The 20,871-nt window shown below is 33.1% G+C and overlaps 1 long non-coding RNA gene and 2 pseudogenes across 1 annotated transcript; all 3 read left to right on the forward strand.

Annotated features, from left to right (window-relative positions):
* Positions 1-15,289, forward strand: part of LOC132060484 (TMV resistance protein N-like) — a 16,731-nt pseudogene extending 1,442 nt beyond the window's left edge.
* Positions 4,951-6,151, forward strand: LOC132058906 (uncharacterized). The gene is made up of 2 exons (XR_009415454.1): positions 4,951-5,040; positions 5,757-6,151. It is a non-coding gene; the product is annotated as an uncharacterized LOC132058906 (long non-coding RNA).
* A 54-nt stretch (positions 15,290-15,343) lies between the features above and the next one.
* On the forward strand, positions 15,344-17,014 carry LOC132060485 (TMV resistance protein N-like; annotated as a pseudogene).
* Positions 17,015-20,871: the final 3,857 nt, after the last annotated feature.

Consider the following 20,871-nt stretch of genomic DNA (forward strand, 5'->3'; position numbering starts at 1 on the left):
GTAAATTAAAATAATTTAGTGAATTATAGATTGTACATACTTCCTTGGTTTTAATTTGGTTGTCTTACTTTTCATTTTTGTCTATTTAAAAAGGAATGTTTATTTCCTAATTTGGCAACTTTATAATTCCAGCATTCTACATGATATGTTTAAGACCACAAATCAAAAGGTATTTTGGTACATTATTCGTATATTTAGTTTAAGATCACAAGATTTAAAATTCTCCTTTATTTTCTTAAACTTTGTGCGGAGTTAAACTAAGACAAACCAATTTAAACATATTTTCCTAATACTCTCTCCGTTCACTTTTACTTGTCCACTTTTGACTTTGCATGCCCTTAAGAATTAATAAATGAAGTATATATATTACTATAGTACCATATTAATTGGTGTATGGTCTCAATAGATATGAGAAATAATTTGAAAATGAATAATTAATGTTAAGGATGAAACAAGAAAAAAAAATTATCTAGAGGACAAGTAAAAATAAAAATATATTTTTCGTATGATGAACAAGTAAAAGTGAACAGAGAGAGTAATAAATAACTAAAATGAGAAGGAGAGGGGGTAAAATGGGAACTGGGGATTTACCCATAGAAATGGGGTTTTGGAAATGGTTGTCCAGTTAATTAATTTATTAATGGGCATAGCTAGTAGAAGAAGAAAGATTGCAAGCCTTCAACCAGCACCATATATCAAAATTGGGGATTTTTTCATGACTATACATTTCAACTATTTTCTATCCCAAGTTACTTTTTTGTTAAATTTCTTCTTCCTCTATTCTTCTATTCCAAATTGACTCTTCTATGGACCCACCTTCTTGTTTTCACTTTCCATCCATCAATTAGTACTCTTGTGGTCGTTTGGTTCTTTGAGTCGAAATAAATCCTTCCCATTATAATCCCGGACTAATTTATCCCATAGCACAATGACATTTTATACCATCTAAAAGATGGTATAAAATAATCCCCCGCAAAATAGTTAAGCGCGTATAAGAGTTTATTAAGTAATTTAAATTTTGCGTTTGGTCTGATAAATTTATTCGGGATTATTTTATACAATTATACCAAACGCGTATAAAAATTAGCGCACGGGATAACCTCTCTCTTATACCATGAACCAAACGACCACTTATTGATAGGTCTCTATCCTTCTTTTTTCTTTGCTTCATCTGCTTGTACTTTGAGCTGTCTACTGTGTACATATTGCTGTGGATGGAGGATGGAGAGGTGGGTCTTCTATTACAGTTCACAGAAATTTCCTACGGTACTTACTTCTCTATTGTGAATGAATAATAGTTATTCAAAAAACGTATCCCATTTACAGTATATACCACTTGACTAGGTCCACTAATTCAATGAGTAGACCCCATCTTCATACAAACTAATAGATGTATGCCACGTTTTGCACATGCACTATTTTCATTTAATCATGGTTAATTAGTATAAATTACCACCTCATTAAATTACTTAACCGTGGTAAGTTTATTTGATTTGATATAAACACCCGGTGCAGATAAGTTTTTGCCTGAACGAACCCTTGCCCACTAGACTAAAATATTCCCTTATGCTAAAAGAATTCAACATTTTATATATAACAAACTGAATTTAATTCTACTAAGGGCAAAATGAGGAAAAAATAATTAATTATTTTTTAAACTTCTAAAATGATAAATAATTTGAGATAACTATTTTTAATAACCACGACAGATAATTTGAGACGGGAAGTACTAATAAACATGCTAAAAGCCAAAAAGAGAGGTAAAATGAGGGAGAGGGAGGGAGTATTGCAAGAATTGGGGGATTTACCCATAGAAATGTGGTTTTGGAAATTATTGTCCAATTAATTAAAATGATAGATAAATAAGAGATCTAATTGTATGATTTTATCTTCAATAGATCCTCATTGAGAAAGCCGATTACAGCTAGAACTTTCAGATATCACTGTTCAGACCCTTATGCTTGAACCATTAAGTGTGAGTTCTTCCTTTATTTATGTGCTGCATTAGTTACAGAACTAGTTTTGCCTCCATGAAGTGAATTTTTTTGGTGGGGTTTTCAGGCCAGTGCATATGCTGAGGAGTTTATGCGGCAGTTGCTACAATTTGATCAACAGTTGATTAATCTGGGGCAAGAAAACCAGAATTTCTTGTCGAAAGGTAGTGATCATGCTCTAACTAAATGTGCTTCATCACTGACTACTGATTTGTCTAATTCTTTTGAGGGAGAAAGTGAGAGTGAGAGAGCGAAAGAAATCTGACTGGAATATGTGTGCAGATTTTTAACTTGCTAATTTCTAAAGTATGTAATGTTCGATTAGGTCACCAAAATAATCTTTAAGTGACTCAATCAAGTTCAACAGCAACCCTTCCATGACAGAATATTGTCGTTTCTCACAAAATTTGAGTAGTTCACAAGCATGTATTAGTATATGTTTTGTTTTCTTGTACTTGTGCTATTGTGTTATCTGACAAAATTGATGCATATGAAGGTCTTGAGATATATATGTTGAGATCGTGGATGTTGTCAACTGAAAAAGGACCGTCGAGGTGCAAAGATACAATAAGGAACACCCATTGGCACAACTTTCGGGATCAGATACGTGGTCTGGGTGCTGGGACTGAAGTGACAGCTAGTGGAGAATTCTATGACATCTTGCTACTTGGCCTCCGGAGCCTAAAGGGCATATTTTTGCACCTAAAAAATCAAAGGGGGTTGGTATTTCCACAATAAACCAAAAAGGGTTTATCGTGGGTCAATCGCCCTACGCTCGCAATTTCCTTTTAACGGAAAGATTGTAACGTCTGGCTTCAACAAAATTTAACAAAAATAAAAATACTAAGGTAAATTATGTGGACCACCCACGTTTTGCGAAAAAATGATTTGGGCAAACGTGGACTGAACGCACTATTTGCCTCAATTTGTTTTTGGCTAAAACGTGGTGCTGTCCACGTTTCCAAACTTCTTGTACCCCTATTTGCATATAGATGCGGTTCTGCATTAATGAAAATATCGTTAAGGTTGTTTAAATTGCCTGCTTTTTATTTTTATTTTGATTCTATTCTATTTTTCTATTATAGTGAGGAATTGGCAAGAAAAAAAGGACTGTGAAAATTAAACTAACGTCTACAGTCAAAGCTCTCTATAATTGTCATTCGTCATAACAACATTTCACCACTATAACGACCTGATTTTCTCCGCAACTGATTTTTTTTGTTATATTTTACTTTTCTATAACAGTATTCTGCCTATAACTGCAATGGAATTTATTATAGCGGTACACTCTTTGTAAAATTACCTCTCTATAACAGCCACACTCAAATATTGTGTAATAATATTTTGTAAGAAATATATTATCTATAAAATAAAATATTAAAATATTTATGATTATCATCATTAATGTCATGCACATAGTAAATTTCAAGTACGAATATCTAACTTTTTTTTAATTATACTATTATGTTCTTAAACGACTTTCAAGGGAAAGCTATTTTCCATTTTGTTGAAAGTTTGATAAAAAATCTTCGTCGCTCAAACGTTATATTATTACTACAGACGGAATTTATGAAACAATCTACAATTTTAGAGCTCTTACATCAAATTTGAAAATTTAAATTTTCAATTAATTTTAAATGCATGCGTTCCTTAGATTTTAATTCTTTATCAGTATGGTATAACTAGTTATGGATTTCTTAGTAATTTATTAGTCTTTTCAATTTTTAATTAATGAAATATGAAAATCAATTGGAATTTTAAAATTAACAAGTATTTTTGGTTTCATTTATACTAGCATAAAAAGTAAAAAAAAAAAAAAAAAAATTGCATAGTTTTGTTTATAACAACTAAATGAAATCTAACATCAAACGTCGTAAGATATACAACACCTTACAATAACAATGCTTTTCGGACAAACGCTACCATTATAGAGATGTTTGATTGTATTATGAACCCACATGTGAGAAACTTGAGGAGGTAATTATTGTATTTATGATGAAATCTTGTCTAAAACTCAGAAAAGTTCATTTCATATTAAAAGTGAGTATAACATAACATGTTAATACGGCTTGACCTTCTAACTTTTTTTCCATCGTGATCTTGTAAAATTCATAAAGTTGATGCTTTCATTTAGCTCTTATTTCCTCAAGTTGGAGAGAACAAAAAACGCTCAGTGGACAAAAGAAAAAAGAGAACAAGACAATAAAATAAACGGAATATAATCGACAGCCGCACGATTTAGCCAAAAAAATTTGAGGCAAATCTGTTTTCGCAAAACGTGGGCTGTTCCACGAGTTGCAAAAATATGTTTTGCAAAACGTGGACCAGGCCACGATTTAAAAAAAAAAACATCTTTGCAAAACGTGGACTGGTCCACGATTTAGTAATTTTTTTTTGTCGAAGACAGACGTTACAATGCTCCGTTAAAAGGAGCTGCAAAACGTGGGGCAATCCACGATAAACCCCTTTTGATTTATCTTGGAAATGCCAACCCCCTTTGATCTTTTGAGTGCAAAAATATGCCCCTTAGGCTCCGGACTCTTGCTACTTGCGTCATATCTTGGTGCTCCATCTTAATTCATCCATTGCAAGCCAGTATTCTGTTTTTATTGAGTAGCTAGTTTCAGATTTTGACTTTGTTGTATGATTTTCATCTGGAAAATGTATGATGTTAAGGTTGTGATTCAAGTATTAACTATATCTGCTGCTCTCATCATGTCTTTCTGCAGATGTATACACTATCAAATATAAAGATTTCACTGGCTATCATTTGTAGATGAAGATGCCTTTGAGGTTCTTCTCATAGAAAAAAGCCAACGGTTGTTATTCCCAAAGGTAACCACTGATCGATGGCTACAAAACTTACAAATAGTTCACTTTTTATGCTCTCTGATAGTCTCATTAGGGTGAATCTCTGTTTTAACTTTTAAATAAAAATATCTCTCTTGTTATGGTAGGAGTTGGGTAAAAGATGAAACAAATGATGTGAGACAGTGGAGGAAGCTTGAGTAAGAGGTGAAGTTGAGGTTTGTTCTCCCTCGTGAAGGTGAAAATAAGCAACAAGTCTCTGTTAACTTGCTTATTACATCGGATAATAAAAGAATACTAATTGTGTAGAGTTAAAAGGGTCATGATATTTCAAATTTCTTGAAAAATATTGAGTCCTAGATTATTATACCAAATGTTACTTAAGAAGCCCTACCTCTCAAAACCGTTTGCACTAATTCCTGGTTAGATATGATGTGATCGTTTCAAATCGGGAATAACGATCCTTTTTATCTTACTGTCTGCTATTTCTTGTTGGAAATCGATCTTGATAAAGTAACAACATTTATATCTCGATTACTTTTTAAGTGGTTTTAACAAGTTCCAGTCTTTTGGTTTTGGATCATTGTTGCAGAGCAAAATGGGAATATGGTATTTGAGAAGAAAACTGGGGACACTGTGTGCATATGAACGGCACATATTTCCTCTATTTGTAACAGAACAACTAAATTCTTGTGCAAAATGGGAATACGGTATTTGAGAAGAAAACTGGGGACACTGTGTGCATATGAACGGCACATATTTCCTCTATTTGTAACAGAACAACTAGATTCTTCCCATGAGAAAAAGCTTCACGAAAGAACTTTGGTATGCTCTAATCCATTTTTAGTAGAGGTGACAGTGGCACCTCTTTTGGACCAGAATACCTAGTTTCATAATGAAATGAATTCACATCTTTGCTTTTGCTGACAAGTAGCTTCCAAAAACAAATTGCAGATGAATGCGCGCGAAGCACAAAAGCTGTGCCAAAATGGGTGGATGAAAGAAGCATTGAAACTATGAGTAAGTTGCGTCACGTCACAAAGCAAGTGGACCCAAGGGGAACTATTTGCAGGAATCGAACATACCTCGAGTGGTAGAGCAACTATTCTTCCTTTGGGATGTAGAGCTCAATGATTCTTCCTTTTGGGATGAGAAAAAATAATTATTTTTGTCTTGAATTTCTAAAACAGCAAATAATTTTAGACAACTATTTTTAGAAATCACGGCAGATGATTTGAGATGGAGGGAGTATAAGCTTAATGAAGTTATCATGACATTTGTAAATAACTACCAGAAACAGTGGTGTTGGGAAATTATTGCATTGAATTATAGGATGTTCTGTTGGTTAATTTTCTAAATCCCGCACCCCACACCCCCCCCCCCCCCCCCCCCCCCCCCCCCCCCCCCCCCAAAAAAAAAGATATGTAGAATTCTGCAATTCTTCATCTAGTTGACAAAGAAGGTTATTGCAGCACATCCCTTATAAGACATTAATAGCCTTAATGAGGAATATCCTTCAATTGCTCTGGTTAATTTGACTTTTGTATCAAGCTTATTTTGTAACAAACCAATTTTGCTAATTATTTTGTTACTGTGTGTTAGAAAGTTAGAAAATTTCTAGCGTCAGAGAATACCTAATTAGTCCGTAGAGAATACCTAATTAGTCCGTACGTAAAGAGAAATTATTGAGCATTGGAAATTTGTGATTGTGTTAGGAGCGGGATGGGTTTTAATTTAAGTCTGAATTAGAAGGACAATTCGCAGAATTGCCCTTCTTTTGGGGTGGTCTTTTAATTTTGCCCCTTAAATTGTTGGTTTTTAAGTTTTGCCCTTCGCCTAAAACTCATTTGTTGCGTATTTCGAACTCACGTTTCACTAAAAATTTTAAAAAAATCATAAGCGAGTTTGAATTTCGCGCTCCGTTAGCATTTTTAATTATACTTTGCGTTTTGAGGCATATATTTTATTTTTTATATTTTATTTTTTTTACTTTTCAAGGCAAACTTTTAGTTCGTTATGCTCGTTATCATGAAAAAGTTTCGCGCTTATGTAGATACTTTCCCATGCATAGTATACTTTTAATTATACCTTAACTAAACGTGTGCCCCATAAGATATAACTAAAAGTATGCCCCATAAAACGGAGTATGCCAGTGTATTATGCTTAGTTTCGGACCTTTTCCATTTTTTTGTTTTGCATTCTATCCATTTATAATTGCTATTACTATTTACCCTTAATCTATTCTTTTTTTCCTTTTTCTTTGCAAAATCATTAACAAAATTCGTTTTATCCTTTTAAAATTACCGCCTAACTTTCCCCCAAAAATTAAAAATAAAGGAGAAGAAGTATGTTAAGTTAGAGAAAGGGACAGAGATCCAATTGGAATTTTTTTGTTGGAACAGAATTACAAGGTATCCCAATTTTTGTTAATATTTTCTTCCTCCTCCTCCTCTGTTCTCTCTTTTTTAATTCATTTTTGTTGATTCTTCTTTTCCCAAAAAGAAAGAATAAGTGGGCGTTGTTAAAAATTATTCATTTTTTTCCGAATTTTTTTTTCACTTTTTTCACTTTTAGAGTTTGGCCATAAAAATTATTCACTTTTTTCCGAAATTTTTTTTCACTTTTTTCACTTTTAGAGTTTGGCCATAAAAATTATTCACTTTTTTCCGGAGTTGTATTCTGGAATACTGAAAACAAGAAAAACTTGTTTTTCAAAATTTTTCAACTTTTTCACTTTTTTACACTATATTTCACTAAAAACTATAATTTTAAAAACTATGGCTAAACACAACTCCAACTTCAAAAATTTCAAAAAAAGTGAAAAAACTTTTGATATTTATGGCCAAACGGGCCCTAAGACTTTTGTTTTCACTTCCATCTGCACAAACAAAAGTAGGACCTTTTGAAGTCAAAGTCGTCTGCTTTTGGTGACTAAAAAAGTCTATTAACATATTTTACAATCTCATGAATAAATTAGTCAGTAATGATTAAGGAGAGGGCAAGTGATTCATTTTTCTTTCTCAGAAAGTTCCTCTTTTTTCTCTCTCTCTAATTTGTAACCTCATGGGATCTTTTAGCTTTCTATTGTATTAATGTTCTTATCCGAGCGCTTTTTTAAGAATCCGTGATTTTTATAAGACAAAAAAAAAAATTAAACCAAATTAATACAAAAAAAAAAATAACATAAATAGGATTCATGCACTAATTTAGTGTGTGAAAGGACCAAACTGCAAAAATAACAGTTTGGCCTTTCACGCACAAAATTTGTGCGTGAATGAGGCCTACATTTTATTGGGCTCGGATCTTTGTCTCCTCTCTTTCCTTGCACCATCTTCAACTATTCCCTTCATTTTCTTCTTCTTATTAATTACTTTTCCTCCTCTTTTTTTTTATTTTTTTTTATTTTATGGTGAACAAATAAATGGGTTCTTGTTTTTTTTTTTTTAAGTTGAGAATCAAAGAATATTGAGAACACATATAGATTTTTTTGACGGTGCACCTTTTATCTTTTTTAATTCTTCTTTTGTTTTCCTGTTATTATTTTGCTAGGATCTTGGTCTATCTAATACCGTTTGATTTATCTTTCTTTTCCCGTGTATAGTTCATTTTGGGGTCCTAACCAAAATGACTCAATAAAAAATCAAGTGAACCAAAATACCCCAACAAAAAAAAAAGTTACGGAGACGGAGTAGCTTTAGCGCAAGATTTTCCGAGCTAAAGAATTTTTTTTTTTTTGCATAGCGCAAGATTTTACCGCGCTATATTAAGCACTTTGGTAAACTTTTTTTTTTTTTTGAAAAAACTTAGTGTTTTTTTCATACTTTGACCAACGATTAGTCGTGTGTCAAGACTCCGAAACGTTAATATTTTATATCGAACTTGATATTTTTTTTTTGCGTACAATAATGTAGCCCAATACATCAGGATACATAGACGTTCATAGTCATTTTAGGGTTGAAAAGGTGCCGAAGTAAGTTTTGTTTGAAAAAACTTAGTGTTTTTTCCATACTTTGACCAACGGTTTGTAAGACTCAAACGTCAATATTTTATATAGAACCCGATATTTTTTTCTGCGTACATAATGTAGGCCCAATACATCAAGGATACATAGACGTTCGGATAGTCATTTTAGGGTGGGTGCCCGGTAAGTTTTGTTTGAAAAAACTTAGTGTTTTTTTATACTTTGACCGACGACATAGTCTAAGGCCAAGACTCCAAACGTCAATATTTTATATAGAACCCGATATTTTTTTCCATACAATAATGTAGGCCCAATACATCAAGAATGCATGTACGTTCGGATAATCATTTTAAAGAAAAGGTGCAAGTAAGTTTTGTTTAAGGTTTAAGTGTTTTATTTTTTAAGGTTTTGATTTAAGCTATTTTTAATCAAGACATAACTTTATTTTGAATATAAATCTAATTCTAAAAAATATAAGGTGAAAAACTAGTTGTAAAGTGGTCAAACTAGTCATCTTATTACCGCAACTACAATCTATCCACACAGTTTGTGTTTTCTTTTTCAGACGTACAATTGAATCCATGGCATCATCTTCTTCTTTTGCGAGTAGTTCAAAATACTCTCCTCGACGGAAGTATGATGTATTCCTAAGTTATACAGGTAAAGATATGCGGGACAAATTTACGGGTCACTTGTACGAAGGTTTGAAAAATAGGGGAATACACACCTTTAAAGATAATATAGCGCTAGAGTATGGCGATTCGATCTTAGAAGAAATCTTGACAGCTATCGAAGAGTCTCAAGTTGCCCTCGTTATTTTCTCAAAGCATTATGCTACATCCAGATGGTGCTTGAATGAACTAGTGAAGATTATGGAATGCAAGCACAAAAATAGACAAACAGTCATACCGGTCTTCTATGGTGTGGATCCATCACATGTTCGATACCAAAGTGAGAGCTTTGCAGATGCCTTTGCAAAACATGAATTAAGGTATAAGGATGATGTAGAGGGCATGCAGAAGGTGAAAGGATGGGAGGGCACACCCGTAACTTTAAGGGGAAGTGGACTAGCTACTATTCTCAATAAAACAAAGACACCCGTGACAAAAAAATGAGTCAAACGGAATCTTAAATAAACTTTTCATATTAGATATGTTTCTATCAGTAAGAAGGGATAGTTCCTGTTAATTTAATCACCAAAATGACATTGTTACATAGATAATATTTTGAGTGGTTCTTCAGGATTTTTGATTTATGTGCTTAGTCCCTTTATCATAATTATGCAGTAATCTACAGTGTGAAGTACTTCTCGTTCTTGACTTTTTGACCTGTATATATCAACAATCTTCTTACTTTTTGTAGGATTGAATCAGAATGTATTCGGGATCTTGTTGACCAAATTTCCAAATTATGCAAGACTTCTTTATCTTATTTGAAAGATATTGTGGGAATAAATACTCATTTAGAGGAAGTAAAATCCCTGCTACAGATGGAAATCAATGATGTTCGGATTGTGGGGATCTGGGGAATTGGTAAAACGTCAATAGCAAGGGCTATTTTTGATACACTCTCGTATCAATTTGAAGTTGCTTGTTTCCTTGCAGATATTAAAGAAAACGAATGTATGCATTTGCAAAATATCCTTCTCTCGGAACTGTTACGGGAAAAAGCTCATTACGTGAACAATGAGGATGATGGAAAGCGCTTGATGGCTCTTATGTTTTGTTCTAAGAAGGTTTTAGTTGTGCTTGATGACATAGATCATCCAGACCATTTGGATTACCTTGCCGGGGATATTGGTTGGTTTGGCAAGGGCAGTAGGATTATTGCAACAACTAGAAACAGACATTTGTTGGGAAAGCATGTATATAAAGTGACTAAACTAGTTGGCCATGAAGCTATTCAATTGTTCAATCAATATGCTTTCATTGATGAAGTTCCAGATAAGTCTTTTGAGAAGCTAACGTTGGAGGTGGTAAGTCATGCTGATGGCCTTCCTTTAGCCCTGAAAGTGTGGGGTTCTTTCTTATTTAAGAGGGACATAACTGAGTGGAGAAGTGTTGTAGACCAACTAGAGACAAACTCTTCAAAAATTGTTCATGACAAGCTCAAAATAAGTTATGATGGTTTGGAGCCCGAAAAAGAGATATTTCTAGATATAGCATGCTTCTTACGAGGGAAAGAAAAAGATGAGATCTTGCAAATCCTTGATAGCTGTGATCTAAAAGCTACTATTGGATTGCGTGGCCTAATTGACAAATCTCTTGTGTTCATCTCCGAAAATGATACGATTGAAATGCATGACTTAATTCAAGATATGAGTAAATATGCAGTGAGCAGGCAAAAGAATCTGGGAGAACGTAGCAAACTATGGCTTGCTGAAGATTTCAAAAAACTCATGAACAACAATATGGTAAGTGGGCTAAGCAATGCAGAAATATTCAATTTTTATTTTTCATATTCCAAAGACATAGGGTCAGTCAATTCTAATTATTTGTTCCTCTTGCTTCATATTCTCGCACGTACGTAATTTTAGTTGTTTACTTTAGTAGGAGAAGCAAAAGTAACATTATCTTGCCTGATGTTGCCTGATTCGTCAAGTAGCGTTGCCTAATTAGTTATGCTTATGTTATTAAGCCATGAATTAGTCTAGTAGCCAGTTAATCTGTTTAATTCTTGGATTAACTTTATATGTGTATGACATTCTTTACATATAATAACTCAATAAGGGTTCACTTTAGCATTGATTATTTTAATTTTTAAAAATTATAATTTATTGGTATTGTTTCAATTAATTTTGTTCTGACATTGCATGAAAAACTTTTAGACTTGACACTAAAGAAGTTCTCAGAAATATATTATTATAAAATTAATTGCACAAAGTATTTCTCTGAAGCAACATACTTCTTAAAAAGGAACTTAGTAATATTGTACCTTAAAAAAAAAAAAAATTAATGGTGCAATTCAAGAACTTAAAAGTGCTTTTATAAATTAAAAACATGATGAAGTTCGCTATTGCGAGTGTCATATTGGCAAGCGAATTTTATACGACATATGAAGTTATACTTTTTAATTTAATGATCTTTTTACCAGGGGACCAAGGCATTAGAAGCAATTTGGTTTCTTCATTTTGAAGAACTACAGTTTAGCAAAGTGGCTATGGAAAATATGAAAAGGCTTAGGATATTATACATACGTGACCGGTTCCGGCGGATCCATGGTGGCTCCAAATTCCATGGTTGCATTGAATACTTGCCCAACAACTTGCGTTGGTTTGTCTGGGATCACTATCGTGGGAGTCATTGCCGGGCAATTTTGAACCCAAAAGACTTGTTCATCTTAAACTCCAGTTCAGTTCACTACGTCATTTATGGCCTCAAATAAAGGTACAGTAGTTGAATTCTATTTTACTTTTCTTTCTCTCTAACTATTATTGTCCTTTGGCAATGAGAAATTATTATTGCTTTTCTTAAGTTTTATTTGAGATACTTTCAATTTTGGCTTCTCCTAGAGTTATGGATGTATGTCCTTAAATGAAAAGGGTTATTAATTCCATAAACTCAAATTAATACATATTAAATTGTTTTGGGTTGTTCTCAGAGCATTATTGTAAGATCTTTATGTCCCATTTTCCAAATTTCCCATCATCATTTTAACTAAGAAGCTCAATTTAAAAACTCATTTAAACATTTTCCCATTAAGATATGAATCTCATCTTAGGTTGTATATGGTGGGACATCAAGGAATACTTTTAAGGAATTCATTCTGTACAACTATTTTCTGTAATATTATATACGTCCTTTTGTAATGTTTTCTTCAATCTTTCTAACATTTCCTAAATTGTATAATGTATAAACTTTCATATATTGCCTCTGAATTTAACACTTTGTTTTTTCTACAACACATACCCAGTGAAATCCCACAAGTGGGCTTTGGAGAGGATAAAGTGTACGCAGACCTTACCTCTACTTTGGAAGGTAGAGAGGTTGTTTCCGATAGACCCTCGGCTCAGAAATAGGAATAACACTTTTTTTTTTTCCCATTCAATATTACACTTCTTCAAAGATAAACATTTTTTCTTCAGCTACATGTTTTTCAACTATTTCTAAATATATCTAACAATATCTTTTCCTTACAATACACTTTTTCTTTTGTTTCTGGACATGTAATTTTCATATTAATATTACAAAAAAAATCTATTCATACAAAATTTTGAGTAAACCCTTATAATCCGAATTTGGTTATTCTTTTTTGTCTGAGAGGGTAAATTTTTTAATAGTACCTTTTAGGAACACTAGAAAACATAAAATTCAAAAAAACAAAGCTCATTTGATGCCCAGAAATATAATTGTTTTAATCCCCCAATTTCACTTTAGAAATCAACTTTTTGCCTCAACCTTGAACAATTGATACTTTCATCCATACATCTAAATGTTTGGCCGGTGACCGGTAACTCTGGAATTAATGCATGTGCTTAAATGAAAAAGTTACTCCTCCTCGTCCATTTTATGCACACACTTTCTTTTTTAACAGAAAAAATGAAATATTTCTATATTTAGAAAATCCTTAATGAGATGATTTATAGCCACACAAATTTTTATGGCTTGTTTTAAATCATAAGTTTTTAAAAGTCTTTCTTTCTATCTTAAATTATGTGGCCAATCAAGCACCACAAGATAAATTGGGACGATGGAAATATTAATTCTTAAAACTCAAACTAATATGTTATATATTAGTTTGGGTTAGTTCTTAGATTATCCATAATATCGTTATGTCTTTGTCCTAATCTTCTCATCGTCATTTTAATAAGAAGCTCAATTTTAAAACCCATTCAAACATTTTCTTAGTGGCAGAATATCAAATGACCCCCCTAAACTTGATGTGTTTTATTCAGATCCCTCTAAACTATTAATAGTCTTAATTACCTACTGAATGGATATTTGGTTTTAACCCCCCTAAAAATTAAATTTTTCTTTTTACTTTTTTAAAATTCATTAAGTTTTTAGATTTTCGGGTCAAATTAGTAAAAAACCTTGCTAGAACTGCACTTTTAGGCAAAACAAATTTATTTGGCTAATTCTGATAATTTAGAGGAATTTAAGATTAAACACACCAAGTTTAAAGAGGTCTTTAGATATTCTGCCTAATTCTATTTAGCGGGCTTTTCTTGTTTGTCTTAACTCATTCTTTATGTGTTCTATACAACATTTCCCTTCTCTCCAAACACTAGATCTCATGTACTCTAGAAATTTGATACGAACACCGGATTTCACCGGGATGCCAAATTTGGAGTATTTGGATCTGGAGGGATGTAGTAGTCTTGAAGAGGTTCACCATTCCCTGGAATATTCCAGAAAACTCATTCAATTAAATTTGAATGATTGTGAAAGCCTTAAGAGGTTTCCACGTGTTAATGGGGAATCTCTTGAATATCTGTTTCTAGAGGGTTGCTTGTTTAGAGAAATTTCCAGAAATCCTCGGAAGAATGAAGCCGGAGTTAGAGATTAAGATGTTTGACTCTAGGATAAGGGAACTACCATCATCCATTATTCTTTGTGCTCTTCGGTTATTGGACTTATCAAACTGCTCAAGGCTTAAAGAGTTACCCGATTTCACGGGGATGACAAATTTGGAGACTTTGAATCTGTCATCTTGCATAAATCTTGAAAAGTTGCCAGATTTCACAGGTATGCCAAATTTAGGGACTTTGAAATTGGTAAATTGTATTAATGTTGAAGAGGTTCCTCATTCCCTGGGACTTTTAAAGAGGCTCTGTACATTAGAATTGACTAATTGTAAATGCCTTAAGAGGTTTCCAAAATTTCGGCATCGATCCCCTTAACTATCTGTGGCTACGGGGGTGTTCTAGTCTGGAAAATTTTCCAAAAATCCTCGGAAGCATGAAATTGGGGTTAGAGATTCACATGCTAGATAGTGTGATAAGGGATCTAAATTCCATTGATAATTCATTTCCACATGCCTTGTTTCAGAATGTCTCTGTTTCAGGTTCCTTGTCACAAAGGGTGTTTACCATTTCGCATCATGGGAAGAGGATCCCAAGTTGGTTCCACCATCAGGGAAAGTGTGTCAGTCAATTTGCCTGAAAATTGATACGAACGTGATGACTTCTTGGGTTTGTTGTATGTTACTCTGGCAGCTCAGTTGAAATCACACTTCAATTGATTCCCTTATATAATGATAGAGTGTCGTGGATGACCCAGAAACTTCCCTTATTCACCTTTCAAAATGTGGTACAGAATTTACTATTCATTTTTTCTTGGTACCTCTTTCTAGCTTATTGGATACATCAAAGGCAAATGGAAAAGCACCATATGACTATGGGCTCATCATGTTATCTTTTACTGGAGAAATGAAGAAGTTTGGATTTCGTTTGTTGTATAAAGATGAACCTGAGTTACAAATGAGGGAAAATAACGACGAACCAACAGAACATCACATTATGAAGAGGAAGAGAAGATATGACAGTAATAAACACCATGACTTCGTGACCAATGAAGCCAGCTGATCGTCTAGAATGAAACAAAGGTGACATTTCGTTTACCACAACCATAATTCTATGCACACATTTCTTTTTTCTTTCCAAACAATTAACTGAATCCATGGCATCATCTTCTCTTACTCGATTGTTGCAGTTGCCTCAATGGAAGTACGATGTCTTTCTAAGTTTTAGAGGCGAAGATACTGGTAGAAATTTTACAAGTCATATTTACGAAGTTTTGAGAAAAAGGGGAAAATTCACCTTTCAAGATCATCAAAGGCTAGAGCATGGCGATTGGATCTCAGAAGAACTCTTGACAGCTATCGAACAGTCTCAAGTTGCCCTCGTCATTTTCATGAACTAGTGAAGATCATGGAATGCAAGAAGGACAAAAATGTACAAAGAGTCATACCGGTCTTCTATAATGTGGATCCATCACATGTTCGAAACCAAAGGGAGAGCTTTGCAGAAGCCTTTGCCAAACACGAATCCAACTATAAGGATGATGTTGAGGGAAAGCAGAAGGTGCAAGGATGGAGGGAAGCTTTAAGGGAAGCAGGCCATCTCGCAAGTTATGACACCCGTAACAGGTGAGTTAAATAAACTGAAATGGAGGAATAGTTATATATATAGACACACACACACACACACACACACACACACTATAAAACAAAGAATCTCAGACCTAAAAAAATGAGTCAAACGGAATCTTAAATAAACTTTTCACATTAGATATGATTCTATCAGTAAGAAGGGATAGTTCCTATTAATTTAATCACAAAATGACATTGTTACATAGATAATATTGAGTGGTTCTTCAGGATTTTTGATTTATGTGCTTAGTCCCTTTATCATAATTAAACAAGAATCTACAACAGGAAGTACTTCTCGTTCTTGACTTTTTGACCTATATATCAACAATCTTCTTACTTTTTGTAGGTCAATCGTAATATATTCGAGATCTTGTTGACAATATTTTGTCCTAATTATGCAATACTTCTTTATCTTATTTGAAAGATATTGTGGGAATAGATACTCATTAAAGGAAGTAAATTCCCTACTAGAGATGGAAATCAACGATGTTCGAATTGTGTGGATCTGGGGAACCGGAGGAGTCGGTAAAACGACAATAGCAAGAGCTATTTTTGATACACTCTCATCTCAATTTGATGGTGCTTGTTTCCTTGCGGATATCAAAGAAAATAAAAATGAAATGCATTCTCTGCAAAATATCCTTCTCTTTGAACTGTTAAAGGAAAAGGCTAATTGCGTGAATAATAAGGAGGAAGGGAAGCACCTTATGGCTCGTAGACTTTCCCAAGGTTTTAGTTATATGCCTTGATACGTAGATCACGAGGACCATTTGGATTACCTAGTTTTCTTTCTTCTTTCCCTAGGGATCTTGATTGGTTTGGCAATGGTAGTAGGATCATAGCAACAACTAGAGACAGGCATCTGATGGGGAAGAATGGTGCATTATATGAAGTGACTACACTGCTAGTCCATGAAGCTATTCAACTGTTCAATCAATATGCTTTCAAGGAAGAAGTTCCAGATAGAGTGTTTTGAGAAGCTAATGTTGGAGTTAGTAAGTCATGCTAAGGGCCTTCCTTTAGCCCTGGAAGAGCGGGGTTCTTTCTTATATAAGAAGGACATAATCACGAGTGGAGAAGTTTTGTGGACCGAATAAAGACAAACTCTAGTTCAAAAATTGTTGAAAACCCCAAAATAAGTTATGATGGATTAAATTGAATCTGCAGCAACAAGTAGAGGCGCCTATCTCTTCAGTAACTTTGCAGTACTTTCCCACAAGCCCCGGACTTTAGTGAAATTGTGTTCTCTCTTTTAATATATGCCTCATGATTTGTTTTTTTTTTTTTTTGCCCTAGCTGGTAGTGAAATTGTGTTCTCTCGTTTTGTGTAATTCGCTCCTATTAGCTACAAAGTCTTCTTCCAATATTAATAAAGTTTTTCTTCTTTTTTCCTTTATGTTTTCTTTCTTCTTTCCCCTATTTGCCGGAGCTCTATAAAGGGTGATTATGTTTTCATCAAAGAATAATCATCAATGAGTTTTGTCAATTGATTATCCACCTTGTCTCTGCTTGTGAGTTAAAAGATAATACTACAAAATTAGGGGAAATTTGTTATGGATGCTAGAAAGTTAATCTGCCATTTTGAAAATATTTCAGCAGTGCAGGCAGCACTAATTATTGATGTTCCACAGGCCTTTCACATCTCTGGCTGTTGTGTGATATTTGAGCATCAATCCTCTTATATAGTGGCATAGTTCTGATCAACTTAGTATGTACCATCATTCCCTCAAATATTGGTACTCTGCATATTAAATTCGGAAAAGGCTCAAATATGACATCTAATCGAGAGACTCCGAGGTCTTTGGAGATAGTTCTCCGATTTATGTCATTGCCGTTACCAAAATAGCTCATTTCATTTACGCCACATGGGTCATGATAGGAGGCATTGCCATAGGCATGTTATACCATCGTCGTTACCAAAATGGCTCATCCATACCATTTTTCTACTAAAACTTTCTGCATTGGGAATTTGCTGTTGCTGTTAGAATTTTAATAGCAGAAGTACCCCTAAAAGTCATAGTATGTAGAGCTGTGTGCTTCATCATTGACTAATGGTTTGATCCGATCTTTGAGGGAGAAAAGTTAGGGAAAGAGGTTTTTCAAAATTGCTAATTTCTCAAGTATGTCATGTTGAAGAGGTTCACCATTCCCTCAGATGTTCCAGAAAACTTGTAGAAGTTAAATCTGAGTGATTGGAAAAGCCTTAAGAGGTTTCCATGTGTTAGCGAGAAATCTCTTGAATATCTATCTTTACAAGATTGCTCTAGTTTAGATAATTTTCCAGAGATTCTAGAAAGGACGAAGTGACGTTGTGGGTTAAGAGAACTACCGTCATCAATTCAGTACCTAACTCATACTACCTAGCTATATTTGGCTGGTATGAAAAAAGTTGTTGCACTTCCAAGCAGCATTGGTATATTGCGGATCTCTGGAAATTTATCTAAGAAATCTTGGTGGGACTAAATGTGTCGAATTTCTCAAAACTTGAAAGGTTGCCAGAAGAGATAGGGAAATTAGAAAACTTGGAGCGGCGTGATGCCTATAGTACTCTGTTTTCACAACCTCTGTCTTCCATCGTCCGCTTGAATAAGCTTAAATTCTTGCGTTTTGCAAAACAAAAATCAGAAGTAGGGTTGTGGTCGCTCAAGTGATTGAAGGGTTATCTCATAGGAATATCTCGGTGAATCTCAATAATAATTCTAATCAGAAGAAGCTCCTTAATTTCATAGAAAACATTCATCTTTTATTTTGTTTATGTTTTTTTTTTTTTTAATGGAGGAAAAATGTTCTAGGAAACACTTATTTTAACGGATGCGTATCCTCTTATGAGAAATAGAACAAATTTTCCCTCGTTTGGAAAATTCTCGGAACTAGCACAATTTTAATAACAATAATATTTTTATTTAATCACAAGAGAGGAAGAATAAAAAGACAAAAAGAACATACAATTTTTTTCCCAGAAACATTCATCTTTTATTTTGTTTCTATCTTTTTTTTTTTTTTTTTTTCCAGAATTACACATTAAAATGAGATAAGGCATAATTAATGCCCCTCAATTATGGGTCCTATTACCCCTCTAAACTTTTTTTAAATGCAAAATTGCCCTTATTTTAACTTCATGTCGAACGTATATTTATTAGTTTTCTTTTTTTTAATTTTTTTCTCTTACGTGTCAATTTTTTTTTAAATGAAAAATGGATATTTAAAAGATCCGAAAAATTGATTTTTTTTTAAAACCTATTTAAAAAAAAACTGAAAACATGGATTTTTTTAAATATGGAAAACTTGATTATTTTTTTAAAATTTCTTAAAAAATCTTCATTTTCATGATTTGGATTTTCTTAGGTCCCAAATTGCACTTAGCATGAAAAAACTGAATTTTATAAAAATTTGCACAATTTTTTTTTAAAATGCCCCTCAAATCTAACAAAATTCAATTTTTTCAATCAACACTTTTATTTTAGGGTCAAAAAATTAAAATAATGAGAGGAAGAATAAAAAGACAAAAAGAACACGTAATTTTTTTTCCTGAATTACGCATTAAATCAGAGATTCACAAATGATACCTTTTTTATTTAAATGTAATCAAGATAGAGTAGATAAATTTATTATGCAATATGCATAAAAATCAATTTTATAAATTTTTTTTCAAAAAATAAAAATATCGCAAATTTCCTATCAACAGTTCTACTCAAACGACCAACATATATAATAAGAGGAAATTAAAACGAAATGATAGAAAATAGTGCTGTACATATTAAATGATTTACATTAATAATAAGAGATGCGTACATGATACTCCTACATATCAGTGTTTCAATTTAAACAAATCCTTGATCGAAAACTGGAGTCATGACACAATTGTCTTAAAATATTTTAAAGTTATTTTTGATATCCAAGATCTGATTTTCAGGAAATGTGATTTGTTCAGGTTGGAGGAGTAGATAATAAATGGTCTTTGAATCATTTTCGATCTGAGTATTTTTTGGTTAAGATTTTTTACATGAAATTTTTGAGATTAAGATTATTGTCTTGCACAGTAGCACTCCATCTTAATGATGGAATATATTTCAAATGGATATAAATAAAAAGTTGAAAGTGTGTTAGTTTTGATGGACAAATATGAGTTAGTCTACTCATGATAAGCGCAATTTGGGACCAAATTCAAACGGAGGGCAAATTTGTTCTATCTCTCATAGTTAAGGGGAAAATTTGGACCAATCCACCGGTGATAAGGGTATTTTTGGTACCAAAGTTAAAACAAGGGGAATTTTGCTCTATTTTCATAGCTGAGGAGCATTTTTGACCCTTTTCCTTTTTTTATATATATATATATATATATATATATATATATATATATATATATATATATTTATATAATGGTAACATTTGTTTCTATTTCGCTTGTATTATTTGTGTTGCTATTCATATTTCAACGTCTTCTTTACGCATAATACATAACTAGACACCTTAACTTGGTCTAAACTGAACTCTCTAACTCTGATAATGCGCATTTAGACATCTCAACTAGTATTATGCCGAATTAAGAATGTCTTTTTCCTAATTATAACTCTATAGTTCCAAATAATTCACGTGGCATATTTAAGGCCACAAAATTAAAAGATATTTTGGTACATAATATACATATATTTGGTTTAAAATCATAAAATTTAAAAATTTCTTTATTTTCTTAAACCTTATGTCTAGTTAAACCAGGACAAACAAATTTAAACATATTTTCGTACGAATAAACCAAAAGGACAGGTAAAATGAGAGAGGAAGGGAGTATTGCAGGAGTTGGGGATTTATCCATTGAAATGGGGTTTTGGAAATTGTTGTCCAATCAATTAATTACTGAGTGAGAGATAATTGGATAATGAGAACATGATGATAAATTAGGAAGTCGGAAAATGGGCATTTCAAGTTGCAACACTAATTTTTTTGTTTTGTTAATATCTTGTTCCTCCTTGTCAGTTCTTCTATTCCAAATTGACTCGTTTTTGGACCCACTTTTTT

The sequence above is a fragment of the Lycium ferocissimum genome, chromosome 6 (genome assembly GCF_029784015.1).
Source record: "Lycium ferocissimum isolate CSIRO_LF1 chromosome 6, AGI_CSIRO_Lferr_CH_V1, whole genome shotgun sequence".
Lineage (NCBI taxonomy): Eukaryota > Viridiplantae > Streptophyta > Magnoliopsida > Solanales > Solanaceae > Lycium > Lycium ferocissimum.